The 25,977-nt window shown below is 39.8% G+C and overlaps 2 long non-coding RNA genes across 2 annotated transcripts in view; both read right to left on the bottom strand.

The window, feature by feature from the left end:
• The window catches only part of LOC107544705 (uncharacterized), a 60,983-nt gene extending 46,112 nt beyond the window's left edge, over positions 1–14,871 (bottom strand). Inside the window, exon 1 of the long non-coding RNA XR_001603929.2 lies at positions 14,755–14,871. This is a non-coding gene — a long non-coding RNA (uncharacterized LOC107544705). The remainder of the gene's footprint in view (positions 1–14,754) is intronic.
• Positions 14,872–24,753: 9,882 nt separating this feature from the next.
• Positions 24,754–25,977, bottom strand: part of LOC148092957 (uncharacterized) — a 70,629-nt gene continuing 69,405 nt past the window's right edge. The window contains exon 3 of the long non-coding RNA XR_015714657.1: positions 24,754–24,803. This is a non-coding gene — a long non-coding RNA (uncharacterized LOC148092957). The remainder of the gene's footprint in view (positions 24,804–25,977) is intronic.

The following is a 25,977-nucleotide window of genomic DNA, read 5'->3' as shown; positions in this document are numbered from 1 at the left end:
AACGCTGTATAAGTTTTTTGTTTTTTTAATCAAGTCATAGTTAACAATCAAGTCATTGGTATGGAAAATTCACTCCAGTAATATTTTAGGTTACCCCTCAACACTAAGGGTTTAAATGTCTGATAAGGCCTCTTTTTGAAAAAAACAAATGATCTCAAAACAGCACAAAATGTCAATAATGCCATGGCTGAGAAACCCTAGTACACAGCAAGGAAACCATGAGAGCGTCTTTAAACACAAACGTTTGTATGTGCAGCAGCCCCTGTGACCTTTACCCACTAGATGTCATTAGCACTCCCCCTTCACTGTGACGGCAAACATGTCTAAAATACTGACATGTGTCCCCTGGGGGTCAAAATTGTCTGCAGTGGAGAACCCACTGCTTTGAATTAAAATATATAAGCTCTCTGCTTAATAGAATCACATTTAAGAAACAGCCCTGAAAACAAAAGGCAGAACACACTGCCAAAATGTTTGTAAAAAATGAATCTACTTGTGAAATATGCTACATTCGATTTGCCTAGATGCACAATACACTAATAGAATTCAAGAGTAAATACATAGTCTGGTGCTTGCGTTTCCTGAAATGTCATTTTTCTCGGCAATACTGCCTGAGCATGTAGGTGCAGTAAACAGAAAATGTAAACGGGGGATGCAGGTGCAAAGTACATGAAAGCATCTGTCTCTAATTAAGTTTTTTGAATAATCTGTACTTCTGGCTTATACCTAGCAAAGCAACAGCAGTGAGGACTTTTTATATGAACACCTTCTGTTGCCCCTTTTAAAGTTCCAGGCAGATGCTAAAGGGGCCATCTTAATGGAACAGTGGGGGTTGGATAAAGAAAGTAAAAGCGTAAAAGCGATCAAATAGTATTCAAGATTGAAAGAAAATGATCTATACAAAACCTAGGGTATGTCAGACCCTGAATGTGTCTTCTTTCATAAAATGGAGTAATTGTCTTCCATCTGCACTCCCACCACTTAAAACAGCTTAGTTCTGGTATCTCTACAAGTTATGCTAATGACAAACACCTGAATTTTCAATAAAACAGAAAAAAAACTTCCCGGAGTGTTATTTGATTGAAATGAATCCTGAAATAAAACACACTGTAAAGTCATCTTAATATTTCTATTACTTTTCCAATTTATTATTGACTTCCCCCCCCCAAATCTTTTCTGGAATATATTTTCAGTTTTCTAATCTATGACATAATACAATTATACGCATTTGTTTTGGCAATATAAGCTTTAAAAGGTAAAACCAGAAAGTCAGACTTAATAAAGCAATTTTATGAACCTCATGTCTATTTTCTATATAAAGAAAAGTATCTAGATTACGACCATTTGATAGTATCAAATTGAAGAGAGTGAAATAATCCAATCTGAAACCTATCAAAATACTGTTGCTGTAAACCAAACCTCCAGGACCGGGTCTAGCCAATATAACACACACTATAAAAGACCCATGTACACATTGGACTTTATCCAGTAATTACAGCAGATGATGAAATAGTATTTTATTCACATATTTTATTCACATGTTATGGCCCAAATGAGAACATCTACCCAAAGGCATTATGGGCAGGCCATCTGTTGTTTGGCTGACACAACTTGCCTGAATAAAGAGAAATAAAGTCTTCATAGATGTATGTACAAATGGATATTTTAATGCACCAGATCTATAATGTTATTAGTAAACTGAAGAATATGAGTATTGTTGCAATTTTCAATTTAACATTTGTTTTTCTCATCACTGCTATTAAAACATGTAATTTCTTTTATTTTGTGACCACACATATATTTTTCTGAATAGTTCCCAAATGTATAATGTCAGGTAAGCAAGACAGACTGTAGCTAGAAAGATGCCCTCAAATGGATAATAAATACGCACCATAAACATCGCAACAGATTGCACTTTCAAAAATAGCCTCAACATCTCTTCCATCTCACGCACCCTTGCTTCTACGATATGACCTTGGCATTCCTCCAACTGAGGGATTGTGCCTATATCCACTCCCTTGAGTGTGAGCAGGTGTATGACCAGCTTGTAACCAATAGAGGTGGTGGCAGTTATGGAAGTGGCACCACATGGTTTCTAAGGCAGCTTACACCTTGCTCACTGAAACACTTACACTTGGAGCCTTGAACTTACAGGTAAGCTGTGAGGAAGTCAAGCCACCCAGTGATGCCAAGGATAGGCACAGCTGACAGCCATCCTAGACTTTGAATCCTGCCAGCCCAAGGGCCACACATGAGAGAACAGGCCATCAGATGACTAGGTCTCAACCATCAAGTTACATCCCTGTCCCAGCTGTTGAGTCTTCCGGGTGAGACCCCAGATATAGGTGGCACAGATATAGGTCATTCCCACTGTGCCCTTTAGAAATTACTGACACACAGAAGCTATGGGCTCCATAAAAACTTGTTTTATACCCCTGAGTTTGGGCTGGTTTGTTTCACAACAATGGTCACTAGAATAGCTAGGCTAACCATAAGCAAATATCTTAATACAATGCTCATATTAAATTTAACAAGGGTAACATCAACAAATCCATGGGTAGTATTAAACTTCATTGATGCTACATTGACTCAGAAAGTAGACTTTAAAATCAGGTCCCTACAAGTTTTGCTTTACCAGTTTATATGGGTGGTAATTTTTATTTTTACAAAATAAAAATAATAAAATACAATAAAAAATTTTAAATCTGAATTTGTAGGCCATTGCTAGTTTTTAATTGAAGCAATTTATATTTCTTTCAAGGATAAATTAATTGAAAGTCATTTGCTTTTTAGAATATTTTTACCTGTACAAAGTTTTCATCAAATCCTCTAGGTGGAGTAACTTTGGTTTCCTCCTAGAGTCCACGGTCAAAAGAAATATGTTGGGTCATATTTCAGCAGAGAACCTCCCAGCTACTCTCTGAGTATCCAACACTATAGACAGTTCAGCTGTAGTAGTACTTGGCCTCTGACATGACTTTAAAAGTACTCCGTGTTCACAATGCCTTTAAATTTCTTGGTTCCAGGATTTCCTTTTAGTGGACTGATGACCCCCTGAGACTTTAAAGCTATTTAATATAAATGGCCTTAGTCTGGCATTGCTTAACAATTTAAGCTAGGTTCAAAGACACTAGAATTGAATCAGTAGTCTCCTCTCAGGACTGAAAGACTGAAGCCTAAGGGCTCAGCTTGAAAGAACAATTGTAGTCAAGATCATTGTTTCCTTGGCTGTCTTCCTAATGCTGATAACCTGAGTGAGAGCCAACCGCAGAAGATTGCTTAATAACTCACGGACTGACTGAAGTGTTCCACGAGTAACATGATTTAGCTAAACTTAGTGGTCTTGTATTTATACCACAAGGTTTCTCTAAAAACCTCAGAGTTCTTCCCTTGTGTTTTATTGTACTGTATTTAACTTAAAATTATTCCTAATGGGTATGTTGAGAGTGGATACTATTTGTCTCCAGTTAAGGACAAAAGTTTGCAGAATGAGTGGGGAAGAACCTCTTCTCTCCTGGCTCATGTTTCAAGTGGAGTAAGTCGAATAGCCTCTTGCCCCTCCTATCCAGAGGCGAATGTGTAAAAAACCTGGGGGGGGGGGGGCAGTTAGTATATCCACAAGGCACATAAATTCTGGGTTTCTCCATGCCATAGGGGTTACAAGGACAGGTTCTCTAATGGGAAGACTGGGCACTTGGCAAACCTGGGGACTGGGACTGGGTAAGTCTGACTTATTAGTCTGTTCTCTGATATCAGATTTATCAATTATATCAGTGATATCCTGATATCTCCAACTTGACTTTCATCTTTCATTTGATTCTGAATTCTGGTGGGGGACAGGAGTGCTATAAATAGTCCCTTCTAGCATCAACAGACTCTAGTCAATAAATGTGTCAGTCTAATTCTCTATTCCAGGATAATTCATAGTACAGTCTGCTAGATGTGCTATCAATTCTCTCCTTCCCCAGCATTAATTCAAAGTTGTCCTTTAGGTCACAGATATGCCTTATATTTCGTGATGTCCATGGTCCTGCCTGCCCTTATCACCCCAGTCTGCTTTTCAAATATAATCCCTGCATATTTCCATCACACCGTTTCTTACACTGACTTGACTCTCTCTCCCATCAACTTTAAGCTCTTAGAGCTTCTCATTCTCATTTTTGTGTTTCCCATATTTAATGCAGAATAGTAAACATTGAAGGCATACCATAAGCATTTCTTAATTAATTTAGGTATCAAGGACGGTAGGCAGAATTCTAAATATGTCCTCCCAAGGTCCCCATCCTTTGGTTATCCAATCAAACACTAATCTAACTACTGCTATGAAAGGACTGGAGATGAAATTAAGGTTACCAATCAGCTAACCTCAAAATATGTAAATTATCTTGAATTTACCCAGGTAGACCCAATGTAGACATGTGAGCCCTTAAAAGTAGACAAAGAAGGCAGAAGAGTCAGTCATATAGAGAGAGAGCAGAAGAGGGAGACAGAGGAGATATGAGGCAAAAAGGGAGGCCAAGTAGATTTAAAGCATGAGAACGACTCACCCCACCATTGTGGGTTGAAGATAGAGGAAGGTAGCCATGAGCCAAGGAACTTGGCAGCTATCAGAAGCTGAGAATGACCCCCATCCAACAGCCAACATGGAAAGAGGGGCTTCAGTCCTGCAGTCATGTGGAACTGAAATCTGCCAACATTCTAAATGAGCCCAGAAGTGGACCTGTCCCAAGAGCCTTCAGAAAGGAAATCAGCTCTGCCAACACCTTGGTTTTGGCCTTGTGAAACCCAAAGCAGAGAACCAGCTGAGCCAAGCTGTACCTAGACTTCTTGTCTTCTAAACTGTTAAATAATAAATAGGTGGGTTTTTTTAGCTGCTTACTTTATAATAATTTGTAACGGCAGCAATAGAAAACTCTTACAGGGCATGTTAACCAAAATAATAATAATCAGTTATGTGTAGGCCTCTATATTCAAGTGAGATAAATATAGAAATCACCAACGAATGTCAAGACCATAACAGAACCCCAAATCAAGGCTAATCGTCCTTGCTAATGACAGCAAGTATTCCCCTTCTTAACTTCTTGTCAGAAAACTTACTAGGAGTCTCATAATTATTGTAACAACTTGAATATGAATATGTTCATGTGTGAGGCAGAATTCTAATACGATCCCCAAGGTCCTCTGCCCTGGTGTACATACCCTCCTCTTGAATGTAGGTGAGACTTGTGTAGATGATGGGATATCTGTTCTCGATTATGTTATATCATGTAAGATCCATCAAAGCAGGCTAGAGTGAAGTTTTCCTTCTGGCTTTGAAGAAATAAGCTGTTTTGAGAGGGTGACAGGGCTGGGATCTGAGGGAGGCCTCTAGGAACTGACAGTAACCCCTGCCCTGTATCCAGCAATTAAACAGAGACTTTATTTCTACAACTACAAGGAACAGAATTCTGCCAACAACACCCATGACCTTGGAAAAGGACTCTGAGCACCAAATGGGAATCCAGCTACAGCCTGTACATTGATTTCAGTCTAGGAAGACACTGAGGAGAAGTCTCAATGGAGCAGGGCTCAGACTTCGTAACTCAGCACTGTGTGACAATAAATAGGTGTGCTTTAAGCCATAAAGTTTGTGGTGGTGATTTATTATGCAATATAAAACATGGATGCATTCATTTTGTTCAAGCCTGTCATTTTATAGACAATGTTATAGAAGGCAATCACCCTTCAGGAAATTTGGAGTAGAGTTGTAGAGTTGGGACTGAAAGCCAGGTTTTGGTTTTGTGCTTCTATGTTATCTATAGAATGGATAATTCATTTATCCAAACCATTCTATAAACCATTTTATCAAACTTCATCAAAATACTCCTATAATCTGATACAGATAAGTTATATATACACATTCACATACACTCACAGAGACATATACACAATTACATATCTATGTCTCATCCCAGACAACCAGCTTCCCATCAAAAGACAACTTATTGGAGAGCTGCTTAGGACACTGGTGGTGTTAACTTTTACAAAGCAGGTGAAATTCTGCTCAAGGAACTTTGAATTTTTGAATACATGTAATAACTGATTTGATATTCTCATCAAGATGTAAATTGCTACCCAGAAGTTTGAGACTCCCCATGCCTATTAGACTTTATAGATTAAAACAGCTCAAGATAGTTGAAAGACTAGATCTTACATGTTGACAATAAGCAAAAGAAGAATTGTCATGTGGCCAAACCCATGAGATTCTCTCTCTTCAAAAAAACTTCAAATTTCCTATACATGTTTGATAGACATGGTTCTGAGGACCTATAACATCTACTGGCTGGAACACTGGTGCCTCAGGAGCAGCTGTGAGTGCATGGACGGTCTTCCTTCAGCATTTAGGTGTCAGGAGTATGATATGAGGATGGTTCATTTGGTGTGAGCCCCTTTTCCTGAGAACGACCAGCGCTGCCACTGATTGCTGGACAGAATGTCAATAAAAGAGGGAAAGAGAACAATCATCTGAAGAGCACAGTTTCCTTGTCCTGTTTTTCGCCTTCAAATGTCATTTAGGCTGAATCCAAAATCTGACTTTCACAGTTATGTTTTACTTTTACAAATCAGGAAGAAATTAAACAGGACAGGAAAACAAATTCAAACAGGATGTTCAGCAAGGGAAAAATAGATTCTCTCATTAGGAAGCAGGAAGGCCTGGTATTTAAGGCAAAACTATTCACTCCAGGCAAAAGAGCCTGCTTTTAAAATGGATGAGTGCCCTTATCACGTGATTAACAAGTGGAAAAGCGGCTCCATGGGAATATTTTCCTTTGACAGCCCAAATTTTGAATTAAGATTTAAACCTATGGTATATTTAAAACAAATTTCCATTTGAATGTTGACAATAAGTAGAAAAACAAAGATATTTGGGGGGTTAATAGGAAGTTTTTCAATGTCAGCAACTAAACTGCTCAAATGTATGGAGTTTGAAAATGTAATGAAATATGTACAGTGTAAATGTATAGTAATACTCTTAGACAAGGAAGGAATTGTGGAGAAGAAAATAATTCCCATAAATATGAATATTTAGAGGCTGGCTTATGTGGCTTCACACCTCATAAATGATCCCATGAGATGGACTGTATCCATTTCCCCATTAAGGAATATTGTATGTATGTACATAAGCACATAAACCTCTGTAATAAATAAACCTCTGCAAAATCTATAAATTCTCTGCAAAAAAATCCCTAACTTTTTAATTAAATTTTATCCTATCAATTCTCTTAAATCTTAGAAAATATTCCTCTATATGTATAAAAGTTACATTAAGTGACAGTGCTACATACCCTAAGAGTTCTTGAAAAGTTATTATTATTTTACAACGATATCTTTTAAAAAGGTAGCTTTTCAGACACAGGTTTTTCATGGGATTTTTAAATAGGTTTCTGAAGACCTAACCTTTATCTTTGCTATGAGTTTGGTTGCTCCTGAAACAATTAAAAAATATCCATTCTTAAATATAAAAAATTCCTACCAAAAAAAAAAAAAGTGATACCCATGTGTGTCACAGACTCGAGGATGTAGTGATGGGTTACTGGGAGTTAATCCATATCATCACTATTGTCTTCATTATGTGATAATAGATGTGCAGTAGTGACACCTTCATAATGTAGCTGCCTGAGGTACCTGCTTTTCTCATGTGGCCTCCTGCAAGTAGTACCCAGAGGCCCTAACAGATTTCCCTTTATGTTTCAATGTTCAGAAGTGGGGTATGTGCCTATCCCAAACCAATCACTGGTCAAAGGGCACCCACGCTGGTTTAAATCAATCGTGATTCATCGCCTGAAACTGAGTGAGGAGTCAACTTCTGTGAGCATGTGCTCACCAATACTGAAAAAAAAAGACGACTGAGTTTCAGCCAGGCCAGTGTGGCTCAGTGGATTGAGCCACGGGTTTGCAGGCTTGATCCCCCCAGTAGTAGGCAGCATGCAAGAGGCAGCTGGTCGATATTTCTCTCTCATCAGTGTTTTGATCTCTCTCCCTCTCCCTTCCTCTCTCTCTAAAAATAAAAAATCAATAAAAGCATATTTAAAACTGGGTTTCAGCAGGAAAGAATGGAGAAGCTATTGGATGGACCATGTGTTATCAAACTAGAGCCACACTCATTTATTTGTTCACTGTCCATGGCTCCCTTCCCACTACAACAGCACAGCTGAGTAGATGTGACAGACTGCATGGCCCATAAAAGCTACCATATTTACTATCTGGCCCTTTGCAGAAAAAAATGTGCCAATCTCTGAGATAAGGCCATCAATAATATCGTCCATAATTTACATGGCAAAGATCAAGAAGTCCTAGAACTCCCTCTTATAATAAGAAAATAACTGAGGTTATGTCTCTCAGCCACCCATAGAAAGACTCCCTGCTTTAGAATCTGGTCTTTTTAGTTAGCACACTTAGCCAGTTGTTAGGAAGCTATTTAACAGAATTGGGAATGCAAATGGAATAGGAAAGGACAAGAAGCAGCGTGAGAACAGCCAGCGGTTGGGATGGGGAGGGTGCTTTCTCAGGGATGTGGGAGTCTCTAGGTGCTTCCAAGACCACCGGGAGCCCTCCAGAGAACAGCCTGCTGAGTCTGCAGAATAGATCATGCCTCCTCCCTGTAACCCTGTAACCAAACCAAAACATTACTCTAACAAAGTGGACTCTTCCAAGTGATTTTTAAACTCAATTACAGGCATAAGAATTCAAACCAACGTTGCTAAAGCCTGTCTAGCAAGATAGCCCCAGAGGAGTGTAACATATTTAAAACATATCAAAACTGTTTCCAGCGGTCAGAACACAAAGCTCCTTTCCCTCCGCCAAGTAGAGTACAGAAGGCCAAGAAGGTGATGCTAAAAGGATCAGAAAAGAATGAGAACAAGTAATGAGTCACTCTTCTCCCTCTTCCAAGATCCCCAAACACTAACAATTGGAGAGGAGGAAGGTAGGCATTTCAGGTTTGATCAAAATAACATTAGTCAGAAATGCTAGGAAAGCCAACAAGCTGGAAATAATTTCGATGGAGTCAGTAAAAAGAGTGGATTCCAAAACAGGCTTCTTTATAATATTCAACACAAGCAAATCATAAGAAAAACACTCGGGGTCATTGCTTTTCTTGGCGTAAAAGAGATCAGAGATGTAAACAAACAGTGCACTAATGGAACCCCATCCCCCCTTTGTGAAACTTTTCCTGATGTGCGCAGGATTCCTTCTCGACGTGCACAGTTGCTGGGCCTCACACAGACACAGCTGAGTTCTGGGCCGGAGCACGAGAGAGTCAGTGCACAAGTGTGTGTCTGTGTGTGCATGTATGTAAAAATCTTCCCCAGTCGTCGACGGACTCACCTCAGAGTGAAAGGAAAATTAACCAACACACTCAGACCAAACTCTCAGGCTCCAAGCTGGAAGCTCCTGAGGTTCTTTATAAGGTTTTAGAAGCACAAGGATGTCAATGATATAAAACAATGGTATAAAACTTGGTGGAACCCCAGCTTTTTTTTCTTGCTTGAACACATCAACCCTGAATGAAATAGCTTATTGCCCCGTTATAACAGTTCCCTCCACTGTGTGCTATAGAAGTAAGCTAAAAAAAAACTAAAAACCCCACAACTTTTGGTTGTCGCTCAATCTCTTTCACACATAGGTTCAAGATGAGCTCAAATTATTCTGCCTGCTGCTTTCCAATGAGCAGTGCTATAAGGAGTGTGCTCCTTCGGTGAGTTAAATGGAACGGTCCGTTAGCCCACAAAATGTATTCATAGTAAATAAAAGTAGGTCTTTAACAGATAAAGATCACTTTTCTAAGTTCTTGTCACTGCAAAGAATAACTGATTTAAATGAGATTAGTCACAATTGGCATGCAAATAATTTATCTTCAAAGCTTCAACGTTGCCATTTTTTCTTTAAAAACAATGCCTTTTGAGCCTTTCCTCTGTTCAGGTGATTCTGAATAGGGCCTGTTTTCAGTGAGGTGTTCCGTTTTTTCTATTACAGGATTCTTCAGTATTTACAGTATTTGCCTCTACCTAAACTTGTTTGCCCTGCCCACCCTGAATTCAATAATAGCGTAACAAATAAAAAACAACAACTTCATACACTGGAGAAAAATGTTACATTTTCTTGCTAACCTCGAGAAAAGGAAGCAGTGAAAAGATGAAACATTTTGAACAATACAACCTAATGCAGATATCCAGAATGTGCTTTCTAGAGAAATCGGGAAAGCCTGTTGCATTATGGAATACGTGAGATCCCTGTGGTCTATGTGTGAATGTAAATCACTTTCAGTTAAGCACTTACTGAAATTGCTTTATAGGGTATAGGCTAGAAATCATTGCAAGTGACACAGACACGGGCTCGAAGTGAGCCAACCTCCATGTAAGCGTGGCCTTAAGGTTAGGTGCGTGGATAAAATGAAGAGCGATGACTGGAACAAGCTGCACGAATTCTCCTAATGGTAGAACTGGATTCCTCCGCTGTTTTACATTAATACAATGGTCTACATGGCATTTCAGTTCCGTAAGCTAAGTGACACAACACAATACAGTAATTCTCAAATGTGAAGAACTAACCTCTCAGATATCAAATAACTATGGTGTGATTCCTGTTTACTGTGAAAGATGGCAAGAACTTAAAGTAAAATTCTGTGCAGAAACATGTATACCTAGCCCCGGGCACTCCTGTTGAACCAGAGATAATGTTATGGACCAGACTCAAGTATTCCAGCTAACTCCAAGCAAATACCTTTCAGATAACTCTGGGTAGCTAGCAAATTACTAGACCAATTCTGCATGTCCTAAAAATCTTGGTTATGTTAATGCTTCAATATAACCATTTAGGTTTTGTTAGAAAAGTTAATGAAACTATAATAGCCCAATGTAAAAAGAGGGAGGAAGAAATATTCAATTATATTGAATAAATGTTGAATAAAGCTAGGCTAATTACTATCCCTAAGCAGGAAGCAATTTTTCATAAATTAGGATGTTATTATTTGAAATCATCTCTGTAAATTGCCTGAACACCCAGATAAATGTACATTGATTCATAATGGCCAACCAAGTTGGTCTGAAGGTTGTGGGTTATTGTTAAGCTGATTAACATATGGCCAACCATTATATAGCATTTAATATATTCTGCACACCATACCAAATTTTTTACACACTTTAAATCATTTTATCTCAAAACAACACTACAGAGTAGAAACTATTATTATTCTCATCTTATAGGTAAAGAAACTGAGGCACATTGAGTTTAATATCTTGCTGAAAGTCACACAACTAACATTTGGGGAAATAACAATTCAAACTCAGGATATCTTGCTCCAGAATTCATGGCCTTCACCAAAAAATTTTAAAACAACAAATCATTTGCAATAGTACCCAACAGATAAGGGAATTCATCTCTCTATATAAAAATCATTACTAGCCTTAAAAATTAAAATCATGAGACTTTTCTATTTCTTATGATGTTGAAGATGTTAAACATACAGATATTGAAGAAATGCTGGAGGTTGGAGAAAAATAAAAGGGATAATTGACACAAACATTTCAGCTAAATATACACATGCCCATGCCTTCCTCCCCCTTGATTTCTCAGTATGAATGGAGCGACTTAGAAGTGCTTAACCTGGAGAATGTGCTTCTAGCACTTAGTGCTTTGACTAGCGTTGCATTTGTGTAACTATCAATTCATTTATGAAGTGCTTTCCCCTAGGGTTTACTAGAAGTCAATCGGTTCTAGCCACTGAAAGAAAACCCAAATACGGAGTGGGAAAATTAGTTAATTGGGCTGCCTGCATTGCTGAATCTTCTGGTTTTAGTGGAACCTTGACTACAGCTCAAGTTATGTTTCTCCTGTCCCAAAATATATTAATCCTGGGTATTTAAAATCTTAGGAGTTTCTATATTTGAGCAACCCTAACATACAAAGGCAGGAAGCACTTAAGTATTCTGCAACCATCAAATGCAGAGCAGATCCTGGTCGATCAGACAGCTTTGCTTACTGAGTACTGACCCAGGCACTCAGCCAGCTACTGTCTGCATATATTTGTCAGAAAACCCTATAATATCTGATGGTTCTCCTAGCAGATCTGCATATACACTTAGTAAGAAATGACCATTTGAACACCAGGGGACTCCAGACTTGGAAATTCTTTGAATAGAGAATGGATGGAGGAAGGTTGAGAAAGAAGAGAACTCCGATGGAAGTGGACACAAAACAACCTCATTGGTGGTATGTCCAGGGTGGATTTACCACGATCTGAAGCCTGGTCATCGGTCTCTCAAGGCCAGAAACTGGGACTTGACACTGTACACAGAATTAAGTGAGACAATTACTCTAAGTTCTCACAAAATAGATATATAATTAAGAATACTGACTTATTCATTCATCCTAGAGGATACCACTTCTAATGTCCACTTTTGCTTTTATATTTACAGCCAATAATTGAATCAGTAGGTTGACAGATGACACAGAATTAAAGCAAAGCCCAAGGACTGACATGGGGCATACTGGACTCAAGCCATGATGAGGCCTAAAGAAACATTTCTGCCCACGGCAAAGAACACACTTTGCGCATGTAAGAGTGAGTACCGCAAGAGCTGAGTCATACCTTTCTTCCTGGACAATTCCGGAGTTGAAAGTCCAAAATTTCTTCTCTAAAAGGACCTTCTCTGTATAAGCCAATTCCTTTGTCTTTTAACTACATTTTTCTAAATAAGTCTACAGAATATAATTTCTATTCCCAATAGTTTTTTTTGTTTGTTTTACTCTCAAAAAGCGAACATGTTTCTATTATCTCCAAGTTCTTTGGAGACACCTTCTTAAAACCCTCATTATTCAGTCTCTATTATATGAGCTGATTTACATATAAGGTTGGGGAAGTCAAGTTTTAAGTCAAGCCCAGGTCAAGTCACAGTAGACCAATAATACCTGGGCAACGGCCATCAAAGGCTCCCCGGAGGCTAGTCAGAGTTCATGTCATTTTTATGAAATGCTTCTCTCTTTTCTTTTATCCTCACATGAGGATATGTTTTGCTATTGATTTTAGAGAAAGGAAGTGGGAGACAGAGAGAGAGAGAAAGAGAGAGAGAGAGAGAGGGAGAGAATCATCAGTGTGAGAGAGAAACAGCAACTGGTGCCTCTCGTAAGAGCCCTGGCCAGGGATCAAACCCAAAACCTTTTGATCACAGGACAACACTTCAACCAACTGAGCCACCTGGCCAGGGCTTGAAATGCTTCTTAATTCTCAAAACCTTTAGTTTGTCTCTCTGGATTATACATATTTCTCTGACTGACCTATAAATGCATGAGTTTTCCCCAACATCGTATTACCATTTTCTTTTTTCTTTCTACTATTTTTCAAGGGAGATTTCCTCCAGTTGTGCTGCCAAAACACCCATGAAGATGATCTGTATCTCAAGCACTAACTGCTCACAGCATCTCAAAATGGACTCTTCATATAATTTAATGAGCTCTAGGCAAAAGGAAATATGCTCAAGCCACTGGCAAAATCAAACAGTAAACAGTGGTACATGAGAAGGGTTATATGTTTGCCGTATATCAAATTCTAAGCATATAGAAAGGGCAGCAGTCCTGAGTTTACCACTGTCCCCTCTGAATATTACAGGCCTTTTAAACTTTAGAGATTACCAACTATACCATCCCATTTTGTAAGAAAGTGACTGAAGTGTAAAGAGGTTGAGCAAATTGTCCAAAAGTCAAGAAGCTAATTATCCATGTCTTTAAACTTTTCAATTCTTTTTTAATCTCTGCATTTACCCTCAGATTTTAGAAGAAGGTTCTGAGATAGTGGGCTCCAAAATGATGCCCTCTTCCTAGAAATCTAGCTATTTTTTATTAAATTAGTCTGGGAAGTCAGGGGGAAGGAGACATTTACTAACATCTTGTTTCTGTGAATTTAAGAGGCAAAAGATGGAACTGTGCAATGAGTAAGGAGCACAAAAGAGATTGGGACAAATAATTCAATTAAGATAACAGAGCCCTTTTTAACACCATAATCCATGTGATATTTCCTGTTCTCCCAAGTTTTTAGAGTCATTAAATATTGGTACAGTTTCCCAGTCTCATCCCCACCTTTTTTCTTACCAATTCCAGACATTCCCATATCAGGTTCTTTACAAATTAATTAACAAATATAATTAAGATAAAATACTACATAGTACATACAACAAACATTAAATTTATAACCTGAAATACACATTGAAATTTCTTCGATGTTTTTAGCTACAAGACTTACTATCTGCAATCATTGATGCTTTATTTAGTTTCCTAAATGGGCCTACAAAACCTCAAGGTACCAGAACTTAGCTTCCCAAGTTTCCTAGGATTGCACTGCACACAGTAAATCTTGGGTGCAGCCCGGAGCTTACGGTCGGCTCTGCCTGGGATGAGCCATTAACTATTATATTGCCTTTTCATTGGCTCTGGCTCTGCTCCCAGGTTACCTGGGCTATGAACTTTCATGTCTCGGATTCCAATAATAAATGCTACAGTACATAACTCCATCACATTACCCCCAAAGGAAGGGAACTGTGTCACTCCCATTGATGGCTGCCATTTGCTTTCTCATTTTCTCTGAGTCAGTTTCCCCTCCTGTAGGTTCTCCAATGGCCCATTCACCTGAATCGGGCCTTTGTTGCTGACTCTCTTTATATCGTCTCCTTACATCACGGTCTTATTGTGCTTCCATTTTCCAAAGGGTAGAGAAACTCCTACCTGCAGTGTCGAACATCCGATGCAGCCTCGTTTACACAGTCACCGCTGCTTACCAACAGAAACACGTTCTGAGAAAGGCGTCATTGGCAATGCGGCCATTGCGGGAACATCAGAGAAGCGCTTCCACAAACGTGGGTGGAACAGCCCACGACACCCTAGGCTGGATGCGCAGCCTGTGGCTCCCAGGCTGCCTGTAGACCACGCCGCTGGACTGGCACTGCAGGCAACCACAACATGAGGTGAGAATCTGTGTATCTAAACATAAAAAGGGTGCAGTAAAAATGATAGGCCTGGGTAGGGCGCTTACCAGGAATGGAGCTTGCAGGCCTGGGAGTTGCCCTGGCGAGGCAGCGGGCGAGGCGAGTGAGGGTGAAGGCCTCGGGCGTGGCTATTCGCCGCGATGGACCTAACAAACACGGGCACTTACGCGGCGCTAAATTTACCCAACAACATGGGATTAAGTCGGGCACGAGGGATGCAGCAAACACGAGATGCAGGAGGCTGCTCACGGCATAACACGGCACACTCTTTCGCAGCAAGCTTTGTATACGTCTGTAGATACACTATAAAATAACCAAGAGTCTAGAATTATAAAAACACACACAAGCAACATCGCTGTTCATCACCATCATCACGCGTTCTGTGCTGTGCACAGCTGCTTGCACTGTGCTTTCACACGGACAGGGGCACCATGCGTCTGTTCACACCGGCGTCACCACAGGCATGAGTGACGCCCTGCGCTAGGTCACACCGGCTGCATCCCCGGCGGGGGCATCTTTCAGCTCCGTCGTGATCACATACAGAACCACTGTGTACAACCTGCCACTGACCAAAACATCCTTATATGGCTCGTGACCATACAGAGATAGTTGTCAAATGACTGTTATAGTTTCATCTGGGTATAAACACACGCCCACGCACACACACACACACCAACTTGGCCGAAGCATTATCATCTTCCACGAAATAACATTAAGGTAATACAATAAAATATTACCGAAACCCTGTCAGCTTTCTCATCTCTGCTGCAACTACACTTAAGCCCCTCCGTGCCCCCATCTGCAACTGCGCGCCCCGCTTAGAGACATGAGGACCAGCTCCTGCTTGATACGTTCCCAGGCCCCGGCTGCGAGCCCTCCGTCGGAGATGAACTGCACCTAATGCAATCACCAGAATTAAAGCAGTTAAGAGAACGCAGCCGCCTGCCAAGAAAGCTCAGCCGCGCGGCGCTCCTGTTCGCTCGCTCTTCCAGAAAGTGTGCAACTAGTCCTCGTAAGTCGTTGGCTGCAGTTCCAGAAAGAGCAGCGGGAACAAAAGTGCTGACCTCGGTACATTGGTCCTCACTTTACAATCCATGAAATTCTCACTGATTGATCTACAAGGCAACGCATCCATCCATTCCATTACCGTGCTTTCCAAGGGCCTTTTAGGAACTTGCAAAATCAATATAATTCTGTAAATAAAATGAATCTCCATCAATATGACTATAAATATGATAACAGAAAAAGTTGTCATATTTTAACTGATTGTTATTTAAACCAAAAGATGTGGGTGGGAGGGAGGGGGGGAAGGGGTGGAGTAATTCTATTATGATGATTCAATTTTACTTCAGGAAAATAATGTAATTACTATAAAAATAATAAGCTAAGGTATGACATTAATTAAAGTTCATTTAAAGCTTTTTAGGTTTCTATATTTTAAGTTAAAGATGCATCAAATTATTTCTTTAATTTGGGTTTATATGTGATCAATTTCCAAATACATATACACAAGAAATAAATTGTATAAATGAGTATTTTTCAGTATAAAATTGAATAAGGGACCCTTGTTTCAATTGGTTATAATTCTGGAACTATTATATAAATTAAAAAGATAATTTAAATTAAAAAGATAATTCAGAATTGTTGGACACATGGGAAAATGATCTATTTTAATGATGAATTTATGTTACAAAATGCTTTTTCAGAGGAAAGGCAAAATTGAGCACGACAATGTATCTTTTAATTTGTGTGTAATTTTTCAGGCAAAATTTTTTCTTGGAGTTTTCCCATTTAAATCCCCTGAGACGAATTGAGTTTCTGAAATTTTATTCAGCTTGGAAATGTTCTTACTGTGGATAAACATTAGGATACATATCTTTATACGTCTGAATAACACAGACACATGTGCATGCACATAAGTCAGCATAACTATAAAGAACTGGTTGCCTGAATGAACCATTTCTCCTAGAAGGGCCAGAACCTCCAAGTGCATAAGAAAGGCACACACACACATCTATACAGAGGGCCACCTTATCCACGGTTTCGCCTTCCAAGGTTTGAACATAAAGGAGATCCAGGCTCACAGTAAGGAGCTTTGAGGAGTTTGCAGTAGCTGGAACCTGAGCGGGCATGTATAAAAGTGGCAGAAAATGAAATTAACAGGGTTGTCAAAGGACGAATTGTAAACTTGATTAAATGAGAACCTAAGTGTAATAGGACGAAATGGAACTTTTCTCTTACAGGAGAGTAAAGACTCTAATCAGAGCTGGCAGCACCACACCTCAATAGGAAAAAAAAGACAGACAGAGCCATTTATTTACAGTAAGTGTGGTTTCTCATAACGCAAGCAAGGCCCGCGTGGGCCAAGAAAAAGCAAAATTCTTCTTCATCACAACAATGGTAAAATCTGTTCTCCCAAAGAGAACAAGATCGGAGCCAGGCTAATAAGTAAAAACTTATTTTTCTTAACTTAATTTTTTTCCATATGATCTTTCACCTTGATGTGATTTGTTTGCCTCCCAGGTAACCTGATAAAGACTAACGCCCTCTTAGTGGCAGGCAGGACTGGAACGAATGTCATTCCCATCTCCTGTGGACCGAATGTGTGTGTCTCCCCAAATTCATGGGTGGGTATCTCCACCCTCAGTGTGATGTTATTAGAAGGTGGGTTATGGGAGGTGATTAGCTCGTGAGGGCAGAGCCTCATGAATGAGCCTCCAGAGTGCTCCGTTGCCCGCTTCGGATATGTGACGACACAGCAAAGAGATGGGCACCTATGAGCCAGGAAGACCTTCACCAGACACAGAATCCGCTGGTGCTGCATCTGGGACTCCCCAGCCTCCAGAACTGTGAGGAAAAAACTTCTGTCGTATACAAGTCACCCAGTAGGTATTTTTGCTATAACAGCCTAAAAGAACTAAGACGCCATCCTACAACCTTCAAGGCTTAATCAGAGGAAAAATCTATTAGCATGTGGCTGAACTTTAAGTGCCACCCAAGTTTTCAGGACTCATGAGAGCAGGGAAAGTGCCTTGAGGAGGAGCTATGAGCCCCAGCACGATGGATTTAAATGGACAGCCTCAGGGGGAAGAATCGGTGGATGAGACTATGGGCCTCAGTCCGAAAAGGTCTCACCGTCACAGCGCAGAGAAGGCAAAGTCTATAACGGCCTGTCTCTGTTCCTCAGCCCATTACTAACATGCTGAGAGCCTCGTGGCCACCTGGTCGAGGGTCTGCACTGCCTGTATTGTAGTCCAGGGAGCTCAGTCTGAAGGCAACGAACAAGGCAAGATGGCCCGGGAAGTGACAGATTTAGAGGCACAACTTCAGAGGTGGGTGTCAGCTTCCCCAAGCCACCTCCACCCTTCCCTGGGTGGACTGTAGAGTGAAGTCTATTTAGCAACATCAGTCGAGGGACCCATAAGCTAACAGCGGCAGAATAGATCAGCCAAGCATAAAAAAATAAAAATTAAAAATAAATTTTTAAAAAACCACCACAGCAAGATCAGGAAAAGAAATACATGCATATCCATATTACAAAAACAGTAACCTCATCATGAAGGTGCTGGAGAACCACTGAAGACTGTATGTAGAACATACAGATATGTATGTATAAAAAGTACATAAGCACATTATGTGTCCCGCAAGATGAAATATGCATCTTGTGTAGAAAGCTTATTCCCATTGCCAAGGCCAATTACTCAGTTATATTTCTAGGTATTGATTGATTGATTGATGCATAGATAATTGATAATGATAATATAGTAGTATAGATATATTCAAGAGCTGTGAAGAGTCTGAGATTTTAACCTACTGCCAAACTAAGGTATTATGACATAATTTCGTTAATGCTGGCAGAAGGCACGAGACTCCTGGATCAGAGACAAAGGACTTTCTCACTCACAGCGTCGGAGGCAGCAGGCTTCGTGCTCGCATGGGTGCCTCTTGGTGCAATGAATACCTAGGTGAATGCTACACAGACAGGGGAGGAGCCCTGAGCTCCTCCCATCTTATAAACCCCCAATCTTATAAAGAAGTCTGCAAACAAACTTGCCCCATATTTGTATTGGAAGGAGATAATATCTTTATTATCCTGGACAGCAACTTACTTATTTTCCCCCCCAAGGAGACACTGATTGCTACACAAACTTCCTATAAAAAATCATCTAGAATAAAAGCTGATACAAAATATGCAGACATGAAAAAGACACGTGGTGAATTATATACGTGTGTATGCGTGTGTGTATGTGAATTTTCTTCTAATTACTTCATACTTTTTAATGTTCAGTGCTCTAATCCACATGGATTTTAATTTTATGTAAGGTCTCAGAAGATGTTTTATGTTACATGTAGCAAAAACATCCTAAATGAAACAGAGAAGTAGACTATTCAAGCTATATAATTATGTATCTGCATGCACACAGTCATGGAAAGGAGACCAGGAATAATGGGCTTTAAACAGTTGGTAGTGGACGCCCACTGAGAGGGTTAAGAAGGGAGTGTATGCAAAGGGCTTTCGTATTTTGTTTCAATTGTCTATATTGTTTGCCTCCTACACAAATAAAATAAATTCATAGATCACTTAGATATGTATTAGTCGGTTTTCTCTAGGTGATGCTGAGGTTACAAAGAATCACAAATTGTCAGTACATAACAATAAACTTTTATTTCTAATTCAGTTAGGCTGGGTTTACTATGGCTCTGTTCTACTTTCCAGAATGTAAGGGGGGAATGTATCAGCTACCTATGATACATGCTTCTCATGGCAAAGGAAAAAAACAATTAGAAAACCACAAAATGGCCCTTAAATTTTCTGCGTAGGCCTGGCACATATCCCTTTCTCTTACGTTTCATTGGCCAATGCAACGACCACAGATGAAATTGGGGAGCTGAGGCTGTATACTCTATTTTTAGAGATGGTAAGAAAACCAATCAGGAACAATAAAAAATAATGCCACATGTAACTTTTAAGAAAAACAAAAGGTAATTCTTTTTTTAAATGATGAAAGAATGAACTAAAGGAGGGAGAAGCAAGTGAAGGAAAGGGGGAAGGGAAGGAGGGAGGGAGGTTTAGCAGCTGATGTTGGTAATAAGCTGGAGATGGACCAGAGACGCCAGCTACAACCCTCTTGCTTGCTGTCATCTATATGAAAAATAACAAGAGGCTGCTAGGAGTCCTATCCAGTAATGCTGTGGGACCTATGGTGCTATGGCTTTTATTATTATTAAAGAAACAACACCTAATATAATTTTTAAAACAAAGATGAAAGGAAGATCAAATATTAAATATTTATTTTTAATTTCTTTATTGTTGAAAGTATTACAGCGTCCCCTTTTTTCCTCCATTGATCCCCTCCACCCCACATCCACCCCACCCCCAGGCCTTCCCCATACCAATGTCTGTGTCCATAGGTTATGTATATAAGCATATAAGTTCTTTGAGTAATCTCCCCTCCACCCCCACTTTCCCTCTGAGATCCCTCAGTCTATTCCATGCTTCTGTGTCTCTGGATCTATTTTGTTCATCATTTTATTTTGTCTATTATATTCTACATCTGAGTAAGATCATGTGGTACTTGTCTTTCTCTGACTGGCATATTTAGCTTAGCATAGTACTCTCCAGGTCCCTCCATGCTGTCCCAAAGGGCATGAGATCCACTTCTTTACAGCTGCATAGTATCCCATGGTGTAAATGTCCCACAGCTTTTTTATCCACTCATCTACTGATGGGCACTTGGGCTGTTTCCATGTCTTACCTATTATAAATTGCACTGTTATGAACATAGGGGTGCATATATTCTTTCTGATTGGTGTTTCAGGTTTCTTAGGATATATTCCTAGAAGTGGGATCACTGGGTCAAATGGCAGTTCAATTTAATTAAAGAATAGAAATAACTGGCAAAATTGTTACTGAAGGTAAATTTTCCCAGTGTGAAACTTAAACTGTCTATATTAGCACTTTCAATATTCTAATGTATTGTCACATAAATTAAAAGGGTTATAAATTGTAATGCATAACAAAGTTACAGGGATAGATTTATACTGGAATGTTTCCAATTATTTGTGGTATTGCCTATCTGTGAAACGAGCGTTTCTATATCATTATATTAAGATATTGGTAGAGACTGAATGTCTGTCTGGCAAAAATTCATGTATTGAAGTCCTTGCCCCCAGTGTATTAATATTTGGAGGTGGGGCCTTTGGAAGGTAGTCAAGTCAGAAGGGCAGGGCCCTGGTCTGATGAGATTAGTACCCTTACAAGAAGAGACCCAGAAAGCTTGCTCCCTCGTGTGAGGACACAGCAAAAAGCGGGTGTGCGCAAGCCGGGAAAAGAGCCCCCACCAGAACTCAACCACGCTGGCCCTCTGACCAAACCTCAGCTCCAGAACTGTGAGAAAATAAATTTCTGTGTGTAAGCCTCTTGGTCTCTGGTATTTTGTTATGGCAGCCCCGGCTAACTAAGACAGATTTGTTAACAAAATAAATAGGAGTACCGACATGGCAAACCAAAAAATAATTAAAAATATAAAGCCCTTCAAAGTCTTTCAGTATTTGACAGGATTCAGTAAGTAGGAAATAATGGCAATAAATAACACCCTTCTTTGGAAACCAAGCTTCTATCCCAAAGAATGGAAAAGGCATTGACCGAGCTGGACTGTTTGAAAAATATCATATATCATTTTACAATTGGATCTTGTACCTCCTTCAGTTAAATTGAAGGACAAGTTAACATTTGTTCGTATGGCCAATTCTTTATGGCTCTTCCTGCTACAATCCACTGAATGTTGAATAAGTGAATGATTTCATTTTAACTTGAAGGTAGACTGTAAGTCCCCAAGAATCAGGCTTGTCAGCCCTCAGCTCCTGCACTGACTTCCTAGAATGCTTTCCATTCTCACACACCCACTCTATGCCCCATTTAAAGCACAGAAACACCCAGGCCATTACAATATCCATTTCACTAGCTAAGAGCTGCTCTGGTTATGCACACAGATGGAGGGAAGACGGGATCAGTCCCACCAGCCAGCTATGTCCTATAGACCGTAAGCACTAGGAACAATAATAAAAACGGAAACTAACATTAACTGAGCACTTCTTATGTGCCAGACATGGTAATAAGTGTTTTATAATAATTATCTAATGTAATCATTAAAATAACCCTCTGGCAAACATACTATTATTATTACCACTTTATGAATGAGGGGAACTGAAGTTAAAAGAATTTAAGTAACTATCTGGATTACCTACTACCCATTATAAACATGATCACCGGAATGAAATTTAAAAAAAGGAGGGGGAAGGTCAGATGATGCCTCAAGTACCAGTTTGTTCTCTATTCCATTGCTGTGTCGCAGTAAAACCTGTGTGTAGCAAGAAACTCCTTGACTTTCCAAAACATGTTTATTTAAGAAGAGATACAGGCTCTATTAGGATCACAAGTGTGTACATGTGCACACACACACACAGAAAATACTGGAGTTGCATTTATTACCCAACATTTTCTGCTTTGCGACTGCCAGGCGTTCAGCAGCCACCCTCCAGGAACATCATTTCTGCAGCATCAGAAACACATCCGCATGTGATTTCCCCAAGGGCAAGTGTCCCTCGGGGAGGGTCTGATGAATGGCCTCCTGCAGAGGATGTTAACTGGGTTTTTCCTTCTGCCTAAGCCCCTGGAGTTGAGGCTCTGTTGAAGGGAAGGCGATGAGGGATGACCCATTGGAGTCCCTTCCAAGTCTCAAGCTCGGTCACAGAAATGCTAATATTGTGAAGAACTCAGGAACCTTCACCATCGGTTATTCAAATTCGTGGAACTTCCCGGGGTGCTGTGGCATAACATTTTCCTTGTTGATCCGTTAAATTATGCAGTTCACTTCCATTTTTCTCCCACCCACACCACACCCCCTCCTAATCCAATGCATTCTGAATATATGCAGCCAGGATGAATAATTCTGAAAATTAATAAGGCTTATCATAGAAAATGTCAACTTAGTATTGGAATAACAGAGCGATAAACCAGAGCAATTCCATAAAGTAATGATGCAGAGCGGGGGGGAAAATCTGCCCTTTTCAGGTTTTTGCTGAGTGTTAATAAGAGATCTAATCTTCTTAAGATAAAAACTATTTTTCTTAATATGTTTTATAATGTAGAATTTTATTAAAATAAACCCCCATTGTTTTCTTGAGCTGTTTTCATATCATTTCTTTCTTTTCTGTGAAGTGTTTATTTAAAAAACTTGAGACCACCAAGTTGTAAAGATGCACGTTTTTACGTGATGGTTATACCACAGGCAGACTGTCTGGTTAAATTGAGAAGAGTGAATTGATAGCTTGTATTTCATTTAATTTAATTAATCACTGGAAAGCAGCCACACCAGGGACACCCACCATGGCCATGTGCCTCCATAGCGAGCTTCCCACCTTCGCCCATGGCCAGGGTCCCTGGCAGACAGCACCTCGGGACCTATAGCTGCCCTAATTTAATTTAATCAAAACCAGAATTATCCCAGTTGGTTGGTCCTGCATTAATCATGTGATTAAGATTTAAAAGAAGGACTGTCCTGTTCATAATAGCATCGAAAATATCTAGGAATAAATTTAACCAAGGAAGTGAAAGATTGGTACAAGGAAAACTACAAGACTCTATTGAAAGAAATCGAAGAAGACACAGACAAATGGAAAAACATCCCGTGTTCATGAATTGAAAGAGTTTATATTGTTTAAATGTCCATGCCGCCCACAGCCATGGATTCAATACAGCCCCTATCAAAATTCCAATGACATTTTTCACAGAATTAGAAAAAGCAATCCTGAAATGTTTATAGAATCACACACACACACACCAAATAGCCAATCATGAAAAAGAAAAACATGACCAGAGGCACCATACTTCCTGGCTTCAAACTATACTACAAAGCTATCATCATTGAAACAGCATGTGCTGCTATAAAAATAGACACATAGACCAGCGGAACAGAATACAGAGCCCAGAATTAAACCCTTACATGTGCAATCAACTAATATTTGATAAGGGAGCCAAGAACATCCAATGAGGAAAGAACAGTCTGTCCAACAATTGTTGGGAAAGATGGGTGAGCACATGCAGAAAATAAAATTGCATCCCCATCTTATACCACTCACAAAATTTAACTCAAAATGTACCAAAGACATAAATATAATACTAGACACTGTAAAACTCATAGGAAAGAAGCTCTTCAACATTGGTCTTGGCAATGATTTTTTGGATATGATATTATAAAGCACAAACAACAAAAGAAAAAAAATCAACCATTGAAACCACATCAAACTTAAAAGTTGGGCTGCAAGAGAAATAATTAACAAAACTTAAAAGGCAGCCTATGAATGGGAAAGAATATTTGCAATCCATATATCAGACAAGGGGCTAACATTCAAAATTTATGAATAACTCAAACAACTCAAAAGAAAAAATCAGATTATAAAATAAGCAGAGACATTAAATAGGCATTCTTCCAAAGAAGACATTCAAATAGCCACTAGGTACATGAAAAGGTGTTCAACATCACTAATCATCAGGAAAATAAAAATCAGAACCACATGAAATATCTCCTCTAACCTCTAAGAATGGCCATCATCAAGAAGGCAAGAGAAAAAAAGTGTTGGTGAAAACCTGAAGGAAAGAGAATGCTCGTGCTTTGTTGGTGGGGTTGTAAGCTTGTCCAGCCACTTTGGAGAACAGTATGTAGGTTCTTCAAAAAATTAAATATAGAACTACCATATGATCCAGCGATTCCACTTCTGGGTATATATCTAAAGGAAATGAGAACAACTAATCAGAGAGACATGTGCACTCCCATGTTTATTGCAGCATTATTTATGATAACCGAGATTCTAAAGCAATCTAAGTGTCTGTCAATGTATAAATAGATAAAATTTTTAAAAATTAAATATATAAAGCACCATAAAGTTTATTGTTCATAATGACATTCAGCCTTTTTAAAAAAAAATAATAAATGCTCCTTGGATGGTTACAAGCTTTTGGTTGATTTCTGTAGTCTGGAAAAGTTGATCCTGACCATTTATGCCAGTGTTCTCATCACTCTTACGGAGGACAGGATTTAAGGACGTTTTATTCCACCATTCATTCAAGAAATGCTTCTCCATGGTTTGTTTTTTAGGTGAATGGTATTTATAGAGCAAAATATGGTGCTAGAAATGCTCATAGCTCTTGGTCTTCTATCTGTACCTTCCCCATGTTTAGTGCTAAGGTATAAAAATTAATAAAAACACTTCATAACTTTAATACATTTAATTCATCCTTCACGCTGAGATGGAGAGCAGCTTATTAGTCACAGCTCAGAGGGAGGAGGGCCTTGCGTGTCCTGGGGAGTCACCCAGGACTGCTCTCAGGAGCAGAGCGAATGACCAGGGGTTGTGGGGCACGGGCCCTGCAGTATCAGGAGAGCACGGCACCCCCAGGTCCCGAGGAAGGATGTGATTGGCTTGTTTGAATAATTCCACAGGCTGGAGGGGAGTTGAAACCTGCTACTCACCGATAAGCAGGAACTTTGCCTGGTTTCCTTAAGGAGGAGGTTTGCTTGGCTAGGGGACCTCATCCCACAGGAGCAGAGGTCGGTGGGGACTTGGAGTTAGGTCAAATGAGCCCTCCTGCTTTCACCAAATGTCGAGGGAGTACATGCTGGGCTTTCATTTTAGGCCCGAACCACAGCGTCCAGTGAGGCGGGCGCCTAGAGGGAAAGAACACCTGCAAAAGTTCCTGATGGGGACTCTAACTCACCCTTCGCGCGGGTTAGCCCTGCCTGGGGTCACACCTTCATACCCAGCCTGTGCGTGAAAGAGTTGGGGCTCTCACTCTGTTGCTTAGTCGGATATCGTAACTGTTGAGCCCCAGACCTTCAACCTGGAAAGCCAGTCACTTACCAAAATAACCTCGTACAGAAAACAAAATCATCCAAATAGGATT

Source organism: Miniopterus natalensis, chromosome 6 (assembly GCF_054644295.1).
Source record: "Miniopterus natalensis isolate mMinNat1 chromosome 6, mMinNat1.hap1, whole genome shotgun sequence".
Taxonomy (NCBI): domain Eukaryota; kingdom Metazoa; phylum Chordata; class Mammalia; order Chiroptera; family Miniopteridae; genus Miniopterus; species Miniopterus natalensis.
This window is presented reverse-complemented; position numbering and strand designations above follow the sequence as displayed.